This window comes from Rattus norvegicus, chromosome 2, assembly GCF_021556685.1.
Source record: "Rattus norvegicus strain SHRSP/BbbUtx chromosome 2, alternate assembly SHRSP_T2T, whole genome shotgun sequence".
In the NCBI taxonomy this organism is placed as follows: domain Eukaryota; kingdom Metazoa; phylum Chordata; class Mammalia; order Rodentia; family Muridae; genus Rattus; species Rattus norvegicus.
Genome location: NC_141535.1, coordinates 96,722,501 through 96,729,607, shown reverse-complemented (window position 1 = coordinate 96,729,607; position 7,107 = coordinate 96,722,501). Strand labels below are relative to the sequence as shown.

Below are 7,107 nucleotides of genomic sequence, written 5' to 3'. Positions count from 1 at the left end.
AAGACCTTGTTGGGCAAAAATAGGAAGAGAGGCCCTTGGTCCTGCCACAGTGTAAGAGAATATCAGAGTGCGGAAATGGGAAGGAGTAGGTGGATGGGTGGGGGAACACCCTCATAGAAGAAAAAGAAGGAGGCTGGGATAGGGGGTTTATGAGCAGGAAACTGGGAAAGGGGATAACATTTGAAATGTAAATTAAAAATATCTAATAAAAATTAAAGTTTCTTTCATGAATGTGTGTGCCCTTGCATTTGGAGCATAGATATTCAGAATTGAGATCTCATCTTGGTAGATTTTTCCTTTGACGAATATGCAGTGTACTTATTATCTTTATGAATAACTTTGGGTTGAAAGTCAATTTTACTTGATATTAGAATGACTACTCTAGCTTGTTTCTTGGGACCATTTTCTTAGAAAAAGATTTCCCAACTTTTTACTCTTAGGTAGTGTCTGATTTTGTCATTGGGTATGTTGTAGTATATGTTTTTGTCACTTTTTTTTTGTATGCAGCAAAATGCTGGGTCCTGTTTATGTATCCACTCCATTAGTCTATGCCTTTTAATTGGAGAATTGAGTCCATTGATATTAAAAGATGTTAAGGAATAGTTATTGTTGTTTTCTGTCATTTTTATTGTTAGAGGTAAATTATGTTTGTGTGACTATCTTCTTTTGGTTTGTTGCAGGAAGATTGCTTTCTTGCTATTTCTAGGGTGTAGTTTTCCTATCTATCAAGGATCTTATAGCTTTCATAGTCTGTGTTAAGAAGTCTCCTGTAATTCTGATAGGTCTACATTTATTTTTTTCCATGAAAGCCAAATTCTCATTTATTTAACTATGAGTTTGATGAATGCTGTTTTTTTTTTTACAAGTCAAACCCAGAAAAAAAAATCCAAGAAAATTCAGTGTCTCAGGAAAAACCTTCATGAGATTTATTCTACATATTATAAATCTTAAAACCAAAATGAGACTCTTCCTGTAGAGTGTATTGGTATGTACTATGTTACCAGACTAGGAGACAGAGACAGGTTTAGCTTGAATTTGAGGCCAGCCTAGGTACTGGGAGCTCCAGGACAGCTTAGGCTACATAGTGAGACTTTGTCTCAGACAAATCAAAATAACCCCTCCCCTTGCCTTTTTAGAAAATAAGGTAACTGGCACCCAAGGAAGCTGCTTTTCCTCATACCTTAACTCTTCTCAAACAGCACTGTGCTTGTAAGCACCACATCCCTCAGCAGAACAGCCCCTCTGGCCTTCAGAAGGAATGCGTCTCATGCTGGAGACTCATCGGAGGGATGAGCAAAAGGTGCTGTAAGGGAAACATGACTGGCTTTCCACAACACTCCTAGCTACCCTTTATGCCATGGGGAACATGTATTCTGACTATGCTGTATCAAAAACATCTTGCATTTTTAGGTTCTGGGGTTAACTTTTAAACCTGTATTCAGTTCACATCTAACTATGTTTCAAAAGCTGCACCAAATTTACTAGGCTTTTTTTAAATACTCTTTACTGCATGCTCTGTCTATATGCATGCGTTTGGATAATAAATATTAAATATGGGAGGGACGTATGGAATCCATAAAGTTAAAAATGAAACTAAATTGAACATTAAAAAAAAAGTACATGATAGCAGGAGAAATGAAGGGCAAAAATAAATCTGAGGTAACAATAAGTGGCCCAATACCACCAATCTGAAGTATCTGCAAAGATTCAGTAAGTGTTTGGAGATTCAAGTAACAAACCATGTGCTCCAACATGGCGCCTTCTGGAGTCCCTGCTGAGTGAGTGTCAGTCCAGGAGCCGGCACTCACACAGCTCCTTATAGATCCTCTTCCGCACGAGGCATGTCTTCTTGAGAAAACTGGAAAGGCTGCTCTAGGGTGAGGCACTTGCAGTACTGGAGCACAAAGACTCCACAGTCACTGTCATTTTTCTGTTGTGGAATACACTTTGTAACAGCAGTCTGCCAACCCTGAAGAAATTCAGGTCTATTTTTTTCTCTGGCTTCAGTCAGCAAATACTTTCTTATATTCTCTACACAAAATTTAAAATGAATGCCTTGGGAATCATAAAATGAAATAATCCGACTGGAGAGTGTCACAGTAATGAGAGACCAGTGGACCTCCAGGTGGATGGGAATCAACAGAAGACTCTTTTTAAACAAATCCACCTTCTTAGTCCATCTCTTAACTCCATTATAGCCTTTGGTTACCAGCTGTCTATGGAAAAAGCTGTTGAAGAAGTGGACCTTGTCGGGGACTGCGTCCATTATCAGCTCGCCATACATATTAATAACCTGGTCATTCAACCAATTCTGACCATCCAAAGTTGCCAGGTCGTCCATATCCAGCATGTGCTTGTTGTAGAAGATTCAGAAGTTACACTTTTGATGTCTGACCCGGTAGTTTGTTATTTCCCTATTGATAAATGGTTTTCTATTAGAAAAGTCTTCATTAAAGACATCTTTTAATCTCCCAAGGACATCTTTCTCACTGAGTGGGACCAGACTTCCATACTTTTTCATAACCTCATCTAGGAACCCAGAAAGGCAGGTCGAGAGCTGCTCATCATCCACGGGAGACGCTGTCTGGCCACTCTTGCCACCTGCCACTTGGTTTTCTACTTTGAGCTCACTGCACACCAAGGGAGCATCCAGTGGACTCTTACAGTAAGGGTGGTCCAGCAGTTTCGAACTAAGAATGTTCTGCCTGAGAGACCCATCCTCCTCCATCTGGAAGTTCTCGTTCTGAGCGGGCTCCTCAGACACAGGCCCATCTACACTACTCACAGATTCGTCTGCTCCAGACACTGACAGCTTCACTCCGTCATCGCTGACAGCACTTGTCCGGCTTTCCTGCCCCAGAGTCATAAGAGCTCTTTCAGTTCCCGGAGTGAAGTTGTCACTAGAAGGATGTCCCATCAAAGGGATTTCATGAATTTGCTCTGTACACTCCCACTTAGGAGAAGAGGATGGCTGGTCCCAAGTGTATGTGGTGCTGCCATTCTGCTGGTCAGGGAATGCTGCATCTAAACCATGCTCCTTGTCCAAGGCAGGACTTTCTTTAGTGTGGCCATCAGGCACGTGACAGTTTTTTCCCTTCACCACAGCACTACTGTCCATGTCTGGAAAGTATGGCTGACACCGACAAAGGTCTTTAGGTTCTAGGGAAGGGACTGGGCTGCAATCGCCACCCTCAGTGTTGTTATCCCTAAAGTTCTCTTGATGGTCCCCAGTGACCTTCTGCACCCAGCTTCGCTGGGCTTTTCTTAGCTTGCAAACTCTGCTTTTCGTTCTGAAGTGCTGGGATCTGAAAATCCTATACCGAAATCTAATCATGGATAGTTTCTCATACATCATAAGAGACACTTTGACTCTTCGATGTTGGTTAGGTTGGAACTTTTTTGGAATCAGGGGTCTCCTATTCCTGTGGTGCTCTAGCCCTTGGTAGCAGCCATAACAAACTCGTTTTCTATGTTTGTTCAAAACCACAGTCTTGCCACTGTCACTTGGACTTTGGCTCTCCCCATTGAACTTCATGGGAAAGTCTGAAGCTTGTGGGTCCATGCTAGGTTTGTGACCATTGGCCTTACCTAAAACAGTATTTGCCGGCAAGCCAGTAACTGCCTTCAGAAGGCTTTTCTCTCTGCAGTATTCACGGCCCAAGTTCTTTGCTGAAGAAAGTAATTTATCTGCTTGGAGTTTCAGGAGACTCCTGGAGGAGGAAATGAAGTGCTTAGTGTCCTTTCTTTTCACTTTGGCATACAAAGAACTAACATTTTGAGTGGCCACTCCAGACTTGGTCTTTGAACAAAGTGGTACATTATGGGTCCATGTTTTCTGGATGTGAAGACCCCTCTTATTACACTGGAAATGCTTCGACTGCCGATGCCAAACAACTGGCCTTCCCAGCTTAGCTTTCAGAAAGCACAAGTTTTGGGGAAAATAGAGTTTCTTAAAGCCTCCATATCCCGCATTCCATTTCTCAGAAAAGGCTAAGTGAATTCCTTTCTTCCATAGAATTTTCTTCTGTTTTTTCATTTTTCTGATGCATAATGAGAACTGGATGTAATTTCTTTGCTCTCGGCACTTAATCTTCTGCCTGGACGAACGCTGCAGCGTCTGGGACCGCTGCCTCGCCCACGCCCATGCCGGGAGAAGCCAGGCCAGCGACCCGGGCTCCGGCCTGCTTTCGGCCGGCGAGGCGGCCCAGCTTCCTCCCAGCAGCAGCGCGACACCGGCGCCTGCCTTTCGCCTAGGTCTACATTTATATGTTACTTGACATTTTTCTCTTACTGCTTTTAATATTGTTTCTTTGTTTTATGTATTTGGTGTTTTGACTATTATGTGACACGAAGAATTTCTTTTCTGGTCCAATCTGTTTGGAGTTCTGCAATTTCTTGTATGTTCATGGGCATCTCCTTCATTACAGAAGTTTTCTTCTATAATTTTGTTCAAGATGTTTACTGGCCCTTTAAGTTGGGAATCTTTGTTCTCTTCTTAAGTTTGGTCTTCTCATTATATCCTGGATTTCCTGGATCTTTTGGGTTAGAAGTTTTTTTTTTTTTTTTTTTTTTTTTAATTTTCTTTGACTATTGTGTCAATGTTTTCTATGGTATCTTCTGCTCCTGAAATTCTCTTTTCAATCTCTTGTATTCTGTTGGTGATTTTTACATCTATGACTCCTGATCTCTTTTTCTAGGTTTTCTATCTCCAGAGTTTTCTCCATTTGTGATTTCCTTATTGTATTTATTTCCATATTTAGATCCTGGATGGTTTTGTATAATTCTTTCACCTGTTTGTATTTTTTTGTAATTCTTTAAGGGATTTTTGTGTTTCCTGTTTAAGGGCTTCTACTTGTCTACCTCTGTTCTCCTGTATTTCTTTAAGGGAATTATTAATGTCCATCTTAAGGTCCTCTATCACATCATGAGATGTGATTTTTTTAATCTAAATTTTGTATTTCCAGTGTGTTGGGATATCCATTATTTTCTATGGTGGGAGAACCGGGTTCTGATGATATTGGTTGCTTAGGTTCTTGCACTTGCCTCTTGCTATCTGGTTATCTCTGATATTAGTTGGTCTTGCTGTTTTTGACTGGAGCTTGTCCCTCCTGTGGGCCTGTGAGCCTGTGATCTAAAGAGTGAGAGGGCTCTTGGGAGACCAGCTCTCTGAGCGCAGGTTTTGGGTCCCAGAGCTGTGGGACATCCCCAGCTCTGTGTGCAGATGGAGATCAGAAGGGGCCTATCTTAGGCTGCCCTGTGGCTTTCAAGCCCTGAGCACCCAAGGAGCTCTCTCGTGATAGTCAGTGGAGAGAAAGTGGGGTTCCACCTGTGGGCTGTGGGCTTAGCAGGGAGAACACTCCTACAGATAAGCTCTCTCCACACAGGTTTTGTACTTAACGGCTGTGGGACAGTCCCAGCTCTGGGTGCAGATACCATGATGTTATAAAACTCATAATGCAATGCTTCAGGTTCTTCTGTCTTTCAAAGAGTTCATTGAGGAAGCAGCTCCTTTTGTAATATCTATTTTTTGTATGCGGCGTGTGTGTGTGTGTGTGTGTGTGTGTGTGTGTGTGACACATTTATCTTACTACTTTCCACATTCTTTCTTTGTTCTATAATTTACTGTTTTAACAATGAAATGTTGTGGGAATTTTCTTTTTCTTTTCTTGTTTGCAAGAGAGGTATTCTTCCTGATGCTTTCTGTGTTTCTTGTATTAGTGTAAGTATATATTTGCTTAGTTTGGGCTGCTGCCGTGGAGAGCTCGTAAGCAACACCCCACGAGCTTAGTTTGGGAAAATTCTCTTCTATGATCTTCTTGAAGAATCGCTCTATGCTATTGATTTAGGACTTGTTTCTGTTATATAATGTGTATAGTTCAAGTATTTTGTCTTTTCATGATGCCCCATGTTTTCTGTATATTACTTTCCCATGCTTACATTTTATCATTATTACTTCATTTTTGGGATTAAGATATAGGAGACACTACCATTACCAGTTTACTAAATAACATAATCCCTAACTATTTTTGTAAGCTTTTCATATTGTTTGTTTTTTCTAGTTCCTCTTTCTTTCTTTCTTTTTTTTTTTTTTTTTTTTGAAATGGAGACCATGGGAAACCATCAGGTTAAGGAAACTGAAGGGGATTCCTTTTTTTTTTTTTTTCTTTTTTCTTTTTTTCGGAGCTGGGGACCGAACCCAGGGCCTTGGGCTTGGTAGGCAAGCGCTCTACCACTGAGCTAAATTCCCAACCCCTCTAGTTCCTCTTTTACGTCCTAATATTCCATGTTCTTTGTGGCAAAATCTACTTAGAAGGATTTCCCTGATGTTACCTAATTGGGTTATTGAACTTTCCAATTCCTGCTTCATTTGAGCTTAAGTTCCATTCAATATTTTTCTGCTTTGAACTTTGTTCTCAAATTCTGTATTGACCCTGTTATTTCTCAGCTGTACATTTGGTTTTCTTGGGCATCACTTAGGTGGTCATCTTCTCTATATCCACTGAGCTGTGATACCCTATTCCTTTAACTCATTCAACTCTTTGATAACATTCTGATGACCTTTTAAGTTTGGCATGCTGAGGTTCATCTAGGTATGACTCATTGGAGAATATTTTTATAGGACTAGTTAATTTTGAGGCAAGATATACTTTCTTGTCCATTCATATTATTTTCATTGTGAGGCACGGAAACATGGGCATTAGTGTTACTTTCATGTATGCATGCTGGCCTGGTGCATATCATGTTTCTCAGTCCCATATCTGGAGGTTAGGAAAAGTGAGGATGGGGCTCAGAAGGCTAGACTGGTTCTGTTTAAGGCAACAGGTATTCTCTTAGAAACTGGGAAAGGTACAGGTAGGTGAAGCCCAGGTATATTCACCAGGCTAGACCAGAGCACAGGTTGTAAGCGCCTGACTGGGCCAGGAGAATGAATCTAGCATAAGAAGCTGCAGAATGAACAGTGTGTGAAAAGAAAAAACTGGGGAGCTTTGTTGAGTTATGTAGCTCAATATGGAAGATGGGGAAGGGTAATTAATAACGTTAAGGATGTTTCAAAAGCCATAATCACATCATTATTTGTATTTACCTAAATTATATGTAACACATAGA

General features: G+C 40.9%; 1 pseudogene across 1 annotated transcript; it reads right to left on the bottom strand.

The window, feature by feature from the left end:
- Positions 1-900: 900 nt before the first annotated feature.
- On the bottom strand, positions 901-4,068 carry Senp5-ps1 (SUMO specific peptidase 5, pseudogene 1; annotated as a pseudogene). The gene has a single exon (XR_015671328.1). The product of XR_015671328.1 is annotated as an SUMO specific peptidase 5, pseudogene 1 (transcript).
- Between the last annotated feature and the right edge of the window lie 3,039 nt (positions 4,069-7,107).